Genomic DNA, 18,494 nt, shown 5'->3' with positions numbered 1-18,494 from the left:
AAAAAATAACCATGGGGCCATTTTTCAGAGTTTAGGTTCCTAAGCTCCTAAATTGGCCCTTTTAAAACTACTAGGTCTGGGTCCCTAAATTTAAGCTCCTGGTTTGATTAGGATTCCTAAATTTAGGAGCATAAAAAGTGGGTGGCTTTGGAGGTGGACTTAGGGCAGGGCAACACAGTTAGTAGCTTAGCATTGATTTTCAGAACTAGGCATCTAATTTAGGGGCCTAAATCTAGCTTGATGCACTATTTACCTAGCTCCAATCAAGAAAGGTAGAGAGAACATGGTGCAAAACTACTCTTCTTTCACCTTTCATCCCTCCAAATCACATTAAATCTTCACTGATGGTAACTGTGCTGTTCATACGTATGTCTGTGCATGTTATACTGCCCCCTAAAACCAAACGCACCACAAAAACCTAACCCCGAATTACTAGTGCCCCCCTCTTACAATGGCATAATTAGTTCAAAAATCAGTGGGCCTCTACAGAGCCTCTCTCTCTCTCTTTCTCTCCCCCTCCCTTCCCTTCCCCCCCCCAAAACAGGATTTGTGATAAATCCCATTTTGGCCATATCACACAGCTATCGCAGGCATACCACCAAGAAAAATGGTATAGTTATTTCCGGCATTAAATCCTGTGATAGTGTGCTCGCTGTGATATCGCACATAACGTTAAACAGCTCTCATATCCATTTACTCCTCCCATTTGAATATATTTTTCAAATTTGCATACATATTTTGCAGTTCAATATTTATCGCACATGTTGTGCGTTATTGCAGGCGTTAGGGCCCTAATGCCGGTGATAACGCCCTAATGCATTTTGATGAATAATCCCCTTAGAAGCCTAAATTTAGAAGCTCAGCTTTTTTTTAATATCACCCCTCTTATTAATATGAGAAACGTGTATATGCTTAATTTCCTTAGGTACATAATTTATGAGTCATAATCTAGAGTCTATTAGTCTTCAACTGATGAGGAAACAAAAAAAAATGCTTAAAATTTTACACTTGATAGACGAAATAACATAACTTTCCTTAATTTATGTTATTTGATAGAATTTGCTGAATAACCTGAAAATGTATAAGGCACTTTTTTTTTTTTTTTTTTAAATTAGAACACTTTGTTGAATTTGAATCGTTATGTGAATGCGATCCAATACGGAAAAATATGGCATTCACATAGATTATCCTTATAACGAAAAATGTTCTAAAATAATAAGTTATTATAGATACTTCATACAGATTTATGAATTGGATAAGAAACAAACCAGTAATTCTATCCCTTCCCCACCTCAAATTACAAAAATGTTGAAAATAATGGGGCGGATTTTCAGAGCCCTGCTCGCGTAAATCCGCCCAAAACCGGGCGGATTTACGCGAGCAGGGCCCTGCGCGCCGGGAAGCCTATTTTACATAGGCCTCCCGGCACGCGCAGAGCCCCGGAACTCGCGTAAGTCCCGGGGTTCTCCGAGGGGGGCGTGTCGGGGGGCGGGCCCGGTTGTCGCGGCGTTTCGGGGGCGTGTCGGCAGCGTTTTGGGGGCGTGGCTACGGCCCGGGGCGGTCCGGGGGCATGGCCGCGCCCTCCGTACCCGCCCCCAGGTCGCAGCCCGGCGCGCAGGAGGCCCGCTGGCGCGCGGGGATTTACGCCTCCCGGAGGGAGGCGTAAATCCCCCGACAAAGGTAAGGGGGGGGTTTAGACAGGGCCGGGCGGGTGGGTTAGGTAGGGGAAGGGAGGGGAAGGTGAGGGGAGGGCAAAGGAAAGTTCCCTCCGAGGCCGCTCCGATTTCGGAGCGGCCTTGGAGGGAACGGGGGTAGGCTGCACGGCTTGGCGCGCACCGGCTATACATAATCCATAGCCTTGCGCGCGCCGATCCAGGATTTTAGCAGATACGCGCGGCTCCGCGCGTATCTACTAAAATCCAGCGTACTTTTGTTTGCGCCTGGAGCGCAAACAAAAGTAGGCTATTCGCGCGCCTTTTAAAATCCGCCCCAATATGTTTGCTTTTAATAGAAATGCATTTAAGACTTGAAAAAAAAACCAAAAAGGAAATGTATGAACATTTCATGATTTCTGTTAGTAATGTGCATTCATTTTGTTCCAAATAGAAAATCAGGATGAATGAGTTGATTTTTGGGTTCAGTTTGGACAACTGAATTGAATAAGCAGGCCCCCAAATACCTGAATCCTTTTTAGTTATTAAATGGGTCATTTATTAAGCCATAGTATTTTCCGAGGGGGATTTACTAAGCTGCATAACTGAGTACTGTAACTTAAAAAAACCCTATAAGGAAAACACTGTGCGGAAAACTATAATGGGTTTCAGGCCAACTAGCCCCAATAAATTCTGCTTGATGGCAACACCTCAGCTCAGGGCCACTATATTGTTAAAGGGCCAGAGCAGCTCAGAATCACCCCCCCCCCTCCAAAGTGTGGTAAACCCCCTGGGGGTCATGAGACTATCCTGCCTCCCCTCCCCACCACCCCTAGAAGCATCCCTAGTGCCAGATTAAAAAAAAAAAGTTGTGCAGTGTAGGCTCCTCCCCTTCCTTCCCATCCCCTTTCCTTTGTCAAAATTTCTCCCTGGCCTTCAGAAACCTCATCCTCGGGACCCCCCCCTCCCAATCCAAGTCCTCTCCCAAATCATATCATTGAGATAGGTAGAACCCTATCACGTGACAGCTGTCCAGTGCCATTTTCTGGGACAGTGCGGTATCTGGAGCTTGCAGGCAATTTGGGCCCCATGAGACCACCAGGATTTGAAAGGTATTATCTGGAGGGTGTGATGAGGGAGAGGCAGAAAGCTAGGATGTGGAATGCTCAGTTCCAGAGGCTGGGGTGGGAGTCCAAAGGCCAGGGGGACATTTTGACAAAGTGCAAGATTAGGAAGAGAGGGCAGGGCCTGCAGCATGCATTTTTTTTTTAATTTATTTTTTTTTAATTCTGGCACAGGCGTCAACTCTAGAGGGGGTGGGGGGTTGAGATAGAGGAGGCCTCACAAGAGCCACGTATAGTTTTTCATACTTTGGGGATGGGGCTGGAATTTGAGCCAGCTGGGACCTTTACGTTACTGCCAAGGGAGCATCAGGATGCACGTTAGTGTCCCACTGCTCCTGAGGGAAGTAGCTACAACTCTTGAGCTGTTGCTAAGGTTTATGAAAATACACAGCTTGAAGTACTTCAGTCCATCCACATAATTTTATTACCATGAAATTACCTAATAATAAGCTGCTTTACATGCAGTTGCAAAGCATTTGCATGCCAAGCAGCTCATTACCATACTTGCGATATTGGGGGTGAAATTACACTCGGTATTTAAAACACCATGTTATTGCTGAATTAAGGCATTTTATCATGTTGTTAATATCTAATGCAGCTAAGTAAATGAGACAAACAAAAAAGCAGGACCTATCATTTCAGCACATTTTCAACCTGCCTATTCGATTTAGCAGCTACCTGTCATACTTTCTTTATTAATTTGAGTTTGTGGCTCAGGAATCGCAAACTCAAATTAAACCCCTCAAAATCAGAACTCCTCTGGTTAAGCCACTGAGTTCATCCCCTGCAATCCCTATCTTTACTGTCAGGAATCCCTTGCACTATATGAAATCAGTAGGAAGCCTGGGGTTCCACTTGATCAAAATCTCATGTGGGAATCCTACATCTCAAACCTGGCAACTTGTGAGGAAAAAAAATCAGAAGGGGGAAAGAACTCCAAGGTGCTTAGAAAGACCGAGGAGACTGGAAAGAGGCACCAATAGTGGCATGGAAAGCCTACAACTCTGTAAAGGGGCAAAGGGGTACCAGCATTACCAGGATTTCACCGTCACTGTAAGAGGAGCAAAGAAGCAGAAAAAGTGGGACCAGCACCCCAAGGCTCCAAAAGAGAGCGCCAGCGACATGAACCTTTGATGGCGTCTCCTGTGGCACCAAACGTGACACTAGCACATCCTAAGGCAGCATGAAGGGGGACAAAGCGGAAAAGGAGATTTTACTGCCACTGATAAAGAGACCAAATATCACAAAGGGGTGGCTTGAAGGCTTCAAAGCATCATGAGATGTGCAACACAGCCCCCTCCCTAACCCCCGTATGGCTAAACTAAAAGAAATGCTTTTAAGAGCAAAAAATAGTTTTCCCCAAAAGAACTACTTCATGGGAAAAAGTCTATTAAAGGATTATGAATATTAATAAGGCAAAGAAGGTTAAAAAAAACCTGTAGTGCCTATTATGATGACTGACGTGGTTTAATCTTTGCATGAAGAAAGATTGATATTGGTATTTCACTGTGTTCCTTCATTAACCTGTACACACCATTGTGTAGTCTATTGTTTAAAAATTTATTTATTATTTATTTATTTTGGACTTTTATTTACCGACATTCATGTAGAAAATTTACATATCATATCGGTTTACAGTGAAAACACAAAAGTTGCAAATAGCATTACATAGAACAGGGTGACATGGAACTGGGAATAAGGGATCAAAAACAAAGGTAAATAATGACAACTGAAAAAGTGTGAGCCACGTGAGGATTAGAATGACTCTTAAACAATATCAAATCAAGAGAAAAACATATGATAATAAAGACTCAATGATAAAAAGCCTATAAGATAAACAAATAGTAAGATCAAATTATATACTAAAGCAATGAGAATAAATATACGATGATAAGGCATTAAGGAAGTCAGAAAGTATGTTCAGTATAGTCTAAGCCAGATGGCAGAGTCCATTCCGGGCGAGATTGGAGCACGAATGACCTAGAACAGAGGGAGCACGTACTTCCTCGTGAGTGTGAAGCAGTATCGATTAGTGTTCCGGGATGGATCTTCCTGATTTCCGGGGGGGGGGATCATCTGGATGAGGAAAGGCTTGTTTGAAAAGCTAAGTTTTAAGTTTTTTTTTTAAAGTTAGTGGGCATGATTCTAGCTAGAGATCTGGGGGAAGAGTGTTCCATTGAGAGGGACCAGTAGTGGATACGGCATGTTTCCTTAGGGCGGTCTTAATTGGGGGGGGGGGGGGGCGTAGAGAGAGCCTTTGTAGGCAGATCTTACAGGTCTGGAGGATTTGTGGAAACGAAGAGGTAAGATAAGATCAAGAGGTATTAGGATTGTGTGTGGCTTTGTGATTTATCATAAGGACTTTGTAAAGAATTCTAAATTTAATTGGTAGCCAATGTAAGTCGCGAAGTATGGGTGTGATGTGCTCTCTTCTGTTGGTGTTGGTCAGGATCCTCGCGGCGGAGTTCTGTACCATCTGCAGAGGTCTGATTGTATTAAAAATATCTTAGAAGCTCAGACAAGATGTATTCCACACATTATAAAAATGTGAAAGAAAGCCAAATGACTGTCAGCATGTTTGAAAAGTGAGATACACAAGGCTATTATAGACAAAAGAACATATTTCCGAAAATGAAAAAAGGATCCAAATGAAGAAAATTGAAAAATGCATAAGTAATGGTAAGTTAACTGCAAAACATGGATAAAGCAGGAAGAAAACAGAATTTGATAAGAAGAATGACATAGAGGTAAGAGCTTTCAAATAGCTCCTCTTCTAGGCTAGGAGCACCATAGAAAGGGCAGTGAATAAAAAAGCAGGAAAGGAAAATAGAAGAATGAAGCAAGACTCTTGCGTATTATTGCTCACTTGTGTTTTTTAGACTGAAAGAATACCTCTTTCCATTGTAGTAAGCCATTTTCTTAGTTTTAGATACATGTTGTTCATTATTGTTCATATATCCTTGCACTCACTTTTGTGTCATTACTAGATAGGAATAGATAGATAGATATAATAGATATGCTTTAGTAGTTGTTTTATACATACCGGTACATACACATACACACGCACACACGCATATATATATATAGTACTTGTTTATATATATGTTTAAAATAGCTGCTAAAGTTGCCTCGGTTAAATCTAACTGATTACTGGAAGACTGAGTCATCCATAATGATAAAAATATATCTTGGAGTGGGTAGCAGTGCACATATCCAAAATAGGGTAGTTATTTGGAGTGAACCATTTCCATGGGCTGGAGAAGACAGAGGCTAAATTAAAGTCTTTTTAAAGTGATTTGTAAGGATGCTACTTTGTTCAGGAGAATTATAATGGCTAGTTCCATATGTAAAGATATTTTGTGTAAATTGTATTCAGTTTTGCAGGCGGATTCCCTGGGGAATCTGCATAAATGCATGAGACAATGGGAACAGGATGTAGGCCATAGTATTGATGCAAACGAGTGGAGTCTAATATGGAATAGAATGCACAAGGGAAATTCTAGTAGTGCACCTATACAGGAAAAGCAGGTAAAAATTATGTATCATTGTGTTTAAAATGGGGATGAGGATATCATATACGTGTTGGCAAAATAGAGGACAAGGATATCAGATGGATGTAGAAGTAGGAGAATCTTCTTTTTACCTGGTTGTTACCTCTAAAAGATATTCTCCTTAATGAAAGTGAGTGTGTGGTGAGTGTGTGTGTGTGTGAAGGGGCAGTGGGTGGGGTGGTGAATGGCAGATTTGCTGAAGATAATATATCTAGGATTGCATGACATATAGATCTGTTTCTGACTGAAACTTTTCTCTTCATATATAAGAAGATATATTTTACTTGTGTGGCTTTTTTTTTTTTTTGCATAATTATTACGTTTTAAAAGGTAAACCATAAAGAAATACAATTCATGTTGTGAGATTGTACCCAGTCTGCATATGACAAATGGGGACAAAACGTAAAGGAAAAAAAACCATCAACTACTTGTGATCTTAAAATAATAACGACAGGGCAAACATGAATACTTCATGAAACTTCAGGAAAATGCAGCAGCCCACAGATCAAAGCTGGGATCATGAAAATTTGTGCAACTGTGCTACCAACAAAACAGCACTAACATACTAATTATACAATTTTTACTAAAAGGTTAAGTCCATATTTTATTTCTACAACAAAAGTTTTCAAAAATGGTGAACATTTTTGAAAGACAGAGCTAACCTGACATCAGAGTCAAGTCACAGAGTGCATGCATGCCTTGGAAACTTGCACTCCACAAAACAGCTAGAATATCTTGGTTGTCAAGATCTGAGTCTTTAAGGGACATCTGTAGAGCATAGTATCTCCAAAACTACCTTAAACATCAGTGAACTCATGCAACAATTCCTAATATGCAGCTATAGAAGCATGCTGGAGGTTCCTAATTGTTGCTTTTGAAAATAAAGTGCCAATTATACCATTGTTTCAGAGACTGCATAAAAATGACACCACAGCTCCAAAAAATGAAAATTTTTGAAGGTCCCTTAGAGCGCAATATTGCGTGGTATGGCAAGTGGTAAATTACCTTGGTATACTTATCCAGGTAACGTTTAGCCAAGGCCATTAACTCTCGCCCTACCTCCGTGGGCCCCCGCTCCGGCCACGGGGAAGCTTCACACTTACCTCCTCCTGCTTCTTCTTCGAAAGCGCGGCGATCCGGCTTACTCTCCGCTCGCCGCCCACCGCCGCAGGAAGCCACAAGACAGGACCTCCTCCTCCAATCCTCCTCAACCAATCCCGGAGAAGGACGTGGGGATTTCAATCCCGGACATCCGAGGCGCCGCGCGCCGAGCGTCGCGCGCCGAAGGAGCGCGACAAAGGGGCCTGCCCCTTTGTCGCGCCCCTTAGTGCGTACCCGTGGTGCGCTCAGAAGCTACAATCACCCTCCCTACTCCAGCTGGAATCCTATACACTGATCTCAAGCATCCCCAAATCAGCCCACCTCTAACACCCTTCCAGCCTATCTTACTCTCGACCAACCACGCCAGCGTGCACCCAGCCACTCCAGCGTGCACCCAGTCACGCCAGCGTGCACCCAGCCACTCCAGCGTGCACCCAGTCACTCCAGTGTGCACCCAGCCACGCCAGCGTGCACCCAGCCACTCCAGCGTGCACCCAGTCACTCCAGCGTGCACCCAATATCCCTCACCTGCCTCAGCAATCTCATAATGTCTCCTTCATTCCCAATTCCAATCCTCCCTCATTATCCACCTTCCAAAGGACATGCAACTCGACAAGCCCATCACCACCTCAGAACCATATCTCCAATTATGATCACTCCTTTCACCCAACTACTAGGCCTCACCTTATTCTCTTTAACATTATTCAATGCCCAATCCCTAACAAAGAAATCAGTCATACTAAACGACTATCTCATCGATGTAAAGCCGGATATATGCGCAATCACTGAGACCTGGCTCAAACCCTCTGACACTGCAATAATTAATCAACTACCCACAGAGACATACAATTTCTTCTCCATCCCTCGCCAGGGAAGAAAAAAAGGAGGAGGAATCCTCCTAGCTACAAAAAAAGACCTCAGATTCACGCAGCATTCCACCAATACAAACTCCAAAATCGAAATTGGCTTCTTCTCCTCAAACAAACTCCAAATTCTACTTGTCTACACCCCTCCAGGTGTCCTTGAAACAGACCCCTCACCTCTGGTTGAACTAACCACCTCCTTCATTAATCTGGACGCCCCAGCTATAATCTTAGGAGACTTCAACCTCCATGTCGACAACTCTATACTATCACCCAACTGCGAAGCCTTACTCACAGCATTCTCCGCTTTAGGTTTCTCTCAACTAGTCAACAAACCCACACACAAAGCTGGCCACACGCTTGACCTTATCTTCATAAACACAGCAATTAAACCGGTCCAGCACCCCATCTGCACGAAGGTCCCTTGGTCAGATCATTCCCTTATAACAGCGTCATTCTCAATAAAAGATACCAGTCCATCTCCCATTCCCTCCCCTTGCTTCTCTTACAGGAAAACATGCTCCATGGAAGATCTCAGCAATCACATATCATCACATCTCACCCAAGTAGATCTCACCAATCCGAATTCAGCTCTACGATCGTGGAACAACATCACGGAATCCATTGCCAACAGATTATGCCCGCTAACAACAAAAAAACCACACCCCAATTCATCCAAAAGGCAACCGTGGTTTACACCAGAGCTAAAAAAGCTTAAACGAATGCTAAGACAAAAAGAGGCTAAATGGCGCAAAAACCCATGCACCATCACCCTATCTACCTATAAATCTACTCTTCACCAATATAAATCCAATACTTTAAAATCCAAGAGGAACTACTACGCATCCAAGATCCACCACCTAGTCTTCGATGCTAAAGCCCTCTTTAACTACGTCTCTAACCTCACACAAACAAGCCCTCCAGAAATCGCTCTCAACCAAGCTAAATCCAAAGCGGAAGAACTAGCAATATTTTTCAACAATAAAATCAGCAAACTTCTAACGCAGCTTCCCCCTAACACCGTCTCTACATCAACCTCACCTCAGACCGCCGTCAACAATACCCGCTTAGCTGAACTGGAACTCACCTCCTCCATCGAGATCCAAGATACTATACGGAAAATGAAACCATCCTCTCACCCATCAGATCACATCCCTTCGAAACTGCTCCTATCAATTCCAGACTCTATCTCAAAATCCCTGTCAGACATAATAAATTGCTCAATAACTCAAGGATCTTACCCAGATGACCTCAAATTGGCCTCACTCAAACCTCTACTCAAGAAACCAAACCTAGATCCTAATGACCCAAACAACTACCGACCGATCGCCAACCTCCCCTTCATAGCCAAGATCATGGAGAAATTGGTGAACACCCGACTCTCAAACTACATAGAAGAAAACAACCTCCTATTCCCATCACAATACGGATTCCGCAAAACACTTAGCACGGAGTCCCTCCTCATCTCCTTAACAGATTACCTCATCCTGGGCCTTGATAAAGGACAAGCCTTCCTACTGATCCTACTGGACCTTTCGTCAGCCTTTGACACCGTTAACCATTCCCTGCTCATCAACCAGCTAGCCTCCTTGGGTATCACAGGCACAGCACTCTCCTGGTTCATATCATTTCTCAGCAACAGAAGATACAAGGTCAAATTACAGAACAAAGAATCCTCACAACACACTTCATCAGTAGGAGTCCCACAGGGCTCTTCCCTGTCTCCTACTCTATTTAATATTTACCTCATACCATTATGCCAACTTCTTACCGACCTCAACCTCAAACATTTCCTGTACGCTGATGATATCCAGGTCCTGATCCCCATTAAGGATTCCCTTTCAAAAACGCTGACTTTCTGGAACACATGCCTTCAAAAAATTCAACTCCTCCTCACCAGCCTAAACCTGGTACTAAATTCCGGCAAAACTGAACTCCTGCTCATCACCTCTGAGAACAGCACCTTTTCACCAACACAAGACACACCAACAATCACACAAGTGAGAGACCTAGGAGTCCTAATTGACAATCGCCTGAATTTCAAAGCCACCATTAACAAAACAACCAAAGACTGTTTCTACCAACTACAGGTGCTGAAAAGAATTAGACCTCTTTTCCATGCCCAAGATTTCAGAACCATCCTGCAAGCAATCATTTTTTCAAAATTAGACTATTGTAACACCATCCTACTTGGTCTTCCCGCTTCTTATACTAAACCGCTTCAGATGGTACAAAATACAGCTGCACGAATACTGACAAACTCCAGGAGAAGGGATCACATAACCCCCATCCTAAAGAGCCTCCATTGGTTACCTATACACTTTAGAATTATTTACAAGGCCATCCTTACCACATACAAAAATATCCACCTACTGGCTCCCATCGACATACAGATCCCTCTCCAACTACATAATTCAACAAGACCAACAAGAGATGCATACAAAGGATCGCTACAGGTACCACCGTCCAAATCTACCAGACACATCACACTAAGAGATCGGGCATTCTCTACAGCCATTCCACCGTTATGGAACTCTATCCCTTCAAACCTCAGACTTGAAACATGCATCTCAACCTTCAAAAAAAGACTAAAGACATGGATATTCACACAAGCATTCCCGGACTCAAACTGATCTACCTTCCATGCCAATCCTTACCTTCACATACACCATGACTAACCTTCTTGTTTGAATTTTATATTATTTTACACTATCGTTACATGTTTGAATTAATAACCTGTCCTTTCTCTTCTCTCTCTGCCAAGTTCTAATCTCCCTGTTATTTGTAACTGCCTTTTTCCGCACCATTGTTTTAGTTTTGTTTACGATGCACACTTGTTTTAATGTGAACCAGCATGATGGGACTGCGTTCTCGAATGCCGGTATATAAAAACCCTAAATAAATAAATAAATAAATAAATAAATAAATAAATATCTCTGCTGAATATACCCATCCAGTTGTTTACCCAGATAACTTTAGACCTGCTCTCCATCAGGACTAGTCTTACCTAGCTAAACTTAACTGGGTAGCACCGAATATCAATGCTACTCAACTAGGTTTAATCCCTGCTCCTGAAATGTTCCCTCACTTTCTCTTTTCTATCTGGGTTTTAACCAGGTAATAACTTGTCCAGTTAAAACTTACTCTTTCAGCCCAAACTTAGCCAGACAAACCGCTTTGAAATGAACCTCTTAAAGAAAACATGAACTAAGATTGTTGTTGCTATAGTGGCAGTCTGTGGTCTCTAATATTATTGTATGAAAAGTTTTATGGATGAATGGAAGCCCATCACACGTATAAAACCATTACATGTAAAATACCACAAAAGTTTCGGACCAAGTCAGCTGATTGTGGAGTAGACAATTTATTTCAATGTGTCTATTTTCAACAGGATTAACCAACTCTTACCTGTGTGACATAGCAGCCTTGTCAGAGCTGAGGTGGGAGAAGTTGGGAAGGGGATCAGATGGAGGACAAATCACGGTGAAACACCTTTTTAACCTATTCCTGCTATTCCTACTGCTACTGCTACTACTACTACTTCTTAACATTTTTGTAGCACTACACAACATACACAGTGCTGTACACACTAGGGATGTGCAAAGCTGATAGGTTTGGACTTTATTTTCGGCCCGGTGCGGGAAATTTCATATTGTCCGCTGTGGGAAATTTCGTATTTCACGCGGTTTGGGCCTTTAAAATTCGGGGAGACCCAGTTAGTGCACCCCAAGTCTCTTGTCCTGTATATTTGACTTATTTGATTGTAAGCTCTGTTGAGCAAGGACTCTTTTTTATGTGTGTACTATGGATGTGCATTCATACAGGACGAATTAGGCAATTTCAACGAAATTGCCTCATTCAACCTGGTTCAGGGAGCCCAAAACCCAAAGGAATTTTTCCCGATTTTTGGGAAAAATTCATTTTTGAGTTTAGTGCACACTAACGAAAAAATGATAGTGCACACTAAACCCCAAAAAATTTTTTTTTACCAAAAATCGGGAAAAATTGCTTCGGGTTTCAGACTCCCCGAACCAGGTCGAATGAGGCAATTTCTTTGAAATTGCCTCATTCGTCCTGAACGAATGCACATACCTAGTACACACACACACACAAAAGACAGTCCCTGGTCAACAGAGCTTACAATCAAATAAGTCAAACATACCGGACAAGAGACTTGGGGCTTTTCATAAAGCAAGAAAATGGTTAAAAAAGAAAAGAAAGTTAATGTGGCTAAAAGAAGACAATTAGGTCTAAGATTTACAAGTAGCTTCAAAAAGGTGGGTCTTTAGATAGGATTTATAGATGGTGAGAGAGGAAGCATGACACCAGTTCAGGAAGACTATTCCAAGCACGCGGAGCATGTTCTGTCTGTGGACCCTTGGTATGGGGTGAGATTGGTTTTACCTGAAGTGAGGAGAACTTCAGGTTCTCACTGCCAGCAGGTGGACCCAAGAGAAGCAGAGACCAAATAGGAGCTTCACCTCTACCAGCACCCAAAGTTGAGCCTTTGGGAGCTGGCGCTGGCAGGACTTAGGCAAAGGTATTTGTGTTGCGCGCACCGGCTACAGTGGACCCGCGGCTTGGCCCCCTCACCAATTTCGGGGTGGTCCAGTGCCTGGTCCCTTGTCTCTGGTGGCTGTGGGCCGCCGGCTCCGTCCTCAGGCCACCTCTGGTGTGTCCGGCTCTGCTGCTGCTCCCGGCACTCGAACCTATCAGCACTGTGTATGTTGAACAGTGTGTACAGCACTGTGTATGTTGTGTAGTGCTACAAAAATGTTAAGTATTAGTAGTAGCAGTAGTAGTAGGAATAGCAGGAATAGGTTAGTTAAAAAGTTGTTTCACAGTGATTTATCCTCCATCTGATCCCCTTCCCAACTTCTCCCACCTCAGCTCTTACAAGGCTGCTATGTCACACAGGTATGAGTTGGTTAATCCTGTTGAAAATAGACATATTGAAATAAATTGTCTACTCCATAATTCTGAGCTAAAGCAATTGATGCCAATTGTACAAGAAAGTGGGTAGGAACACTTTTAACAACCTGAGTTTCCAAAATATGTTCTATCAACTGGATAGTGACATCCTGTGGAATGCTACAATATAACGATTCAATATTCATTGATACAAGAAAAGCAGGCACGGCTGGCACCATTTTTAAAGATGGCGCCGGCCGTCCCATGCTCCTACCATGTGACAGGGGCCGGCCAATGGCATGGTTACCCTGTCACATGGTAAGGGCAAAGGGCCATCGGCGCCATTTTTATTAGTGGCAGCCGATGGCCCGAGAGCGGGAGATCACTCCCGGGGCCTACTGGACCACCAGGTAATTTTAAAATGTTTTTTGGGGGGTTGGGAGGGTGGTGGAGGCTAAGGGAGCAGTTTCAAAGGGTCGGGGTTGGTTTTTTGTTTATCGGCTGACAGGCCGAGCACGAGAGAACGCTCCTGGGACCCCCGCTGGACCACCAGGTAATTTCAAAACGTTTTTTGGGGGGTCGGGAGGGTGGTGGAGGCTAAGGGAGTGGTTTTAAAGGGTCGGGGTGGGTTTTTAGGTTGTGTCCTAACTCCCGTTATTGTGCACTAACCCAATTAATGATTTTTTCATGATAAATCGGTGGAATTTCTATTATATCGCACTCTTTAACGATTAATGAAAATTTAAAAAATATCGGACAATATTTTAAATCGTCAAAAAACGATTCACATCCCTATTAAAAAAACACTTCTCTTATAGTCACCCAGCGAACACTAAGAGCCTCTGTAATCAGAGTAGAAATCCGTGTAACCAATGACTGAGTAGGATCAGAAGATAATTTACAATAACATTTTTTTTTTATTTTATATTTATTGGTTTTCAAATATTTACAAAGCATTTATAATCTTTGTACAGAAATTTTTCAGAAATTTTCAAAATAAAACCAAACATTTAGCTTTATTACACCAAATATCACAAATAGAAGAAAAAAGAACAAAATTAAATGAGTCCACAAATAACTCTGGGGGCGGATATAAGATATATAGGAAGCCCCTTAAGAAAGAAAAACATAAAAGAAAATGCCAGTAGCCTGATAATCTTTACCTCTCTCATTATTGCTAAGTTATAGGACTTACTAAGGGTGATGAAGCATTCACCACCCTTTTATGGGAGTTAAGCCACAATTTTAGTTGTTCTGGGATCAGGAAGATATACATATTACCATTATACTTGATAATACATCTGCACGGGTATCTTAGTTGGTAATTAGCTCCCAGTGCTCTCGTTTCCTGTCTAAGAGACAGGAAAGCTTTTCTACAATCTTGTGTAGGCCACAAATTGGCTCATAAACTGGGCCCCCATATTCTGAAAATAAATTAACCCCACATCATTTTCATAAATAAGGAAATTAGCAATGTGGCTCTCTCCACAATCTCAGTATTTGAGGATTCCAAAAATTCTGTTAAATTCCCCATATCAAATTGATTATTTCTGATATCCCTCGAGTGAGAATAAGGCAAAAAATACACATTATTTAAGGCAGGTATGTCTTCAGAAGTAATATGTAATATCTCACTCATGTATTTTCTGAGAGTTACCCTATGCAACTCTCCTATGATCTTTGGGAAATTTAACAATCTTAAATTCAATTTCCTAAATCGGTTTTCCATCAGCTCAGTCTTTCTATTAAGAATAGTGCAGTCCTGAATCACACTTGACGTATTTTTTGTATATCTTTGAGCTGATTCTCAATAGTTTGTATCTTATTTCCATGCTCATTCATTTTACTATTGTGGTCGAGTGTCACACTGTCAATTCTTGTGGATATTTGGGAAATTTGCATCATACATGTCTACAGGGCCTCGTTTTGCATCCAAAGTCACTACAGGCGGTTTGGACGGCTTCACAATTACTGGTCGGCTCTCTTGCTCTGAAGTCGTTAGATCTACTTATGTATCCATTATAGGAACAGTCTTACCTCCTTCATGTTGGTCTATCTGCGCACCTCCAGCCACACCTCGAACTGTGTCGCCTCCATTCCCTTATGTTCCAGCTCTCACTTCCTCCAGCGCTGCTGCTCCCTCCATGGTCTCCTCGGAGGTCTGTGATCCCGAGGCACCCACCACAGCCTCCGGCGGTATGAGGGACGATATTGCCTGCGGACCTCAGCATTGGAGGGCTGAGTGAAAGTTCCCCCGATGGAACGGCAGCTTCCTCTCTGGTCTCGCCAGCGGGGATCAGCTTCTCCTCTTTTAGGTAAAGTTGCTCACTTTCAATGATTGTATGTTGTCCCGATGGAAGTGAGGGAGTTGAGGGAAAAACCCTCACTTTGGGGTAGATTTTAAAACCCCTGCGCATGTAAAGCCTCCAGGATTTATGCGCGCAGGGCACTTGCGCGCCGGCGCGCCTATTTTGCATAGGCCACCGGTGCGCGCAAAGCCCCGGGACGCGCGTAAGCCCCGGGGCTTTGTAAAAGGGGCGGAGGGGGCATGTCTGGGGGTGTGTCGGGGGGCAGGGGCGCTCCGGGGTGGGTCTGGGGTTGTGGCGATGGTTCGGGGACGGGCCTGGAGGGCGGTCCCGAGTCCCCTGGCACTGCGGCCTGTGCTGGGGCATGCCAGGGTGGCGCGCGCAAGTTACGCCTGCTTCAAGCAGGCGTAACGCCCAACAAAGGTAGGGGGGATTTATGTAGGGCTGGGGGGTGGGGGGACACGGAAGGAAAGTTCCCCCTGAGGCATCTCCGATTTCGGAGCGGCCTCGGCGGGAACGGAGGCAGGCTGCGCGGCTCGGCGCGCGCAGGCTGCCGATTTTGCACAGCCTTGCGCGCACCGACCCCGGAATTTATAAGATACGCGTGGCTACACGCGTATCTTATAAAATCTGGTGTACTTTTGTTCGCGCCAGTGGCGCGAACAAAAGTTCGCACGCGCATATGTTTTGAAGATCTACCTCTTTGCCTTTTCATTTTGGAGGCATAATCCAACCCCAGGAAACTTTTCAGTGAAGAAACAACGGGAGCTCCTGAAGCGTGCAGCTAGCGGCAGCCATCTTGAAACTCCGCCCCCTACAATAACATTTCTTATCCAAAAGTTGGTGGTAAACCTCTTGTTCATATTTTTCCTTATCTAATACTGCAATCGCTCTCCCCTTATCGACAGGTTTAAATACCAAATCATCTCTAGCATGCAGACAATCAAATGCAGACTGCTCATTTCATGTCAAATTTCAAAAAGGAAACTTGGATTGGCTTTCAAAGGTCACACTCAACAACTTGTGCAAAAGCCAGCATAAGCGGATGAGCAGGTTTCTTTATAACAGAATCATCATCCAATGCATTATTATTACCCTGAAAGAAAATCTTTAACTGCATCAGTTTAAAAGATTTCTGCAGAGTGAAGCGTACATGGAACGGATCATAACATGAAGGGGGTACAAAAGAGAAACTATGATTTAAAACCCAAAAGGTCTATAGGAGAAAGAATATATGATGATAAATTCACAACCAAATCAAACGATTCCTTTCTAGCTGGGTTCGTTCCCACAACTGCACCAGACTGTGGCTGCAAAATGAACAACCTCCCCATCGCTCCACTGGGCATCTGGACTGTGGAACCTGATCCAAAAAAGGACCATAATTATTCTTATCTCCAAAAGACTCTCCAAAGAGGAATCAAAAGTAACGTTCTAGATTTAAAACAATTGGCATTCTTATTACACCATGGGTAAACATATCCAGGTGTATAATCCATCTTGTCCCGCTTACATTTTTTAAATTTGGTGTGTTTCATTTTATCCTGTAAAGAATTCATTGTCTGAGTCAACTCTCTAAATTTATTATGAAAAAGTTCCATTGTCATACTGTTCTTTAAAGCAACTATTTGAACATCAATCTCTTTTTGTGTCTCAGCTATCAACTTTTTGGGGATGTGGCACTTTATGTCCAGGATGGTATAGAGTCCAACAGAATGAAGATCATACACTAAGGGGCGGATTTTCAGAGCCCTGCTCGCCTAAATCCGCCCAAAACCGGGCGGATTTAGGCGAGCAGGGCCCTGCGCGCCGGTGAGCCTATTTTACATAGGCCTACCGGCGCGCGCAGAGCCCCGGGACTCGCGTAAGTCCCGGGGTTCTCCGAGGGGGGCGTGTCGGGGGCTTGTCGGGGGGCGGGCCCGGTCGTCGCGGCGTTTAGGGGGAGTGTCGGCAGCGTTTTGGGGGCGGGTACGGGGGCGTGGCTATGGCCCGGGGCGGTCCGGGGGCGTGGCCGCGCCCTCCGTACCCGCCCCCAGGTCGCGTCCCGGCGCGCAACAGGCCCGCTGGCGCGCGGGGATTTACTTCTCCCTCCGGGAGGCGTAAATCCCTGGAGAAAGGTAAGGGGGGGGTGTAGACAGGGCCGGGCGGGTGGGTTAGGTAGAGGAAGGGAGGGGAAGGTGAGGGGAGGGCGTTAGAGGATTCCCTCCAAGGCCGCTCCGATTTCGGAGCGGCCTTGGAGGGAACGGGGGTAGGCTGCGCGGCTCGGCGCGCGCCGGCTATACAGAATCCATAGCCTTGCGCGCGCCGATCCAGGATTTTAGTGGATACGCGTGGCTCCGCGCGTATCTACTAAAATCCAGCTTACTTTTGCTTGCGCCTGATGCGCCAGCAAAAGTACGCCTATTCGTGTTTTTTGAAAATCTACCCCTAAATGCTCAGTAGAATCTATATGGGTAGAAATCCCATGTGTGCTGGGTAAGAGTATAGTGATAGGAGTATACTACTTCCACCCGGACAAAATGGTCAGGCAGATGATGAAATGCTAAGAGAAATCAGGGAAGCTAACCAAGTTGGCAGTGCAATAATAATGGGAGATTTCAATTACCCCAATATTGACTGGGTAAATGTAACATCAGGACTTGCTAGAGACATAAAGTTCCTGGATGTAATATATTGACTGCTTCAGGGAGCAATTGGTTCAGGAACCAACAAGAGAGGGAGATATTTTAGATTTAATTCTTAGTGGAACGCAGGATTTGGTGAGAGAGGTAACGGTGGTGGGGCCACTTGTCAACAGTGATCATAACATGATAAAATTTAAACTAATAACTGGAAGGGGGGACAATAAGTAAACCTGCAGCTCTAACACTCAACTTTCAAAAGGGAAACTTTGATAAAATGAGGAAAATAGGAAAAAACTGAAAGGTGCACCTGCAAAGGTTAAATGTGTTCAACAAGCATGGACCTTGTTTAAAAATACAATCCT

This window comes from Rhinatrema bivittatum, chromosome 5 (assembly GCF_901001135.1).
Source record: "Rhinatrema bivittatum chromosome 5, aRhiBiv1.1, whole genome shotgun sequence".
Lineage (NCBI taxonomy): Eukaryota > Metazoa > Chordata > Amphibia > Gymnophiona > Rhinatrematidae > Rhinatrema > Rhinatrema bivittatum.
Note: the sequence above shows the minus strand (reverse complement) of the source record.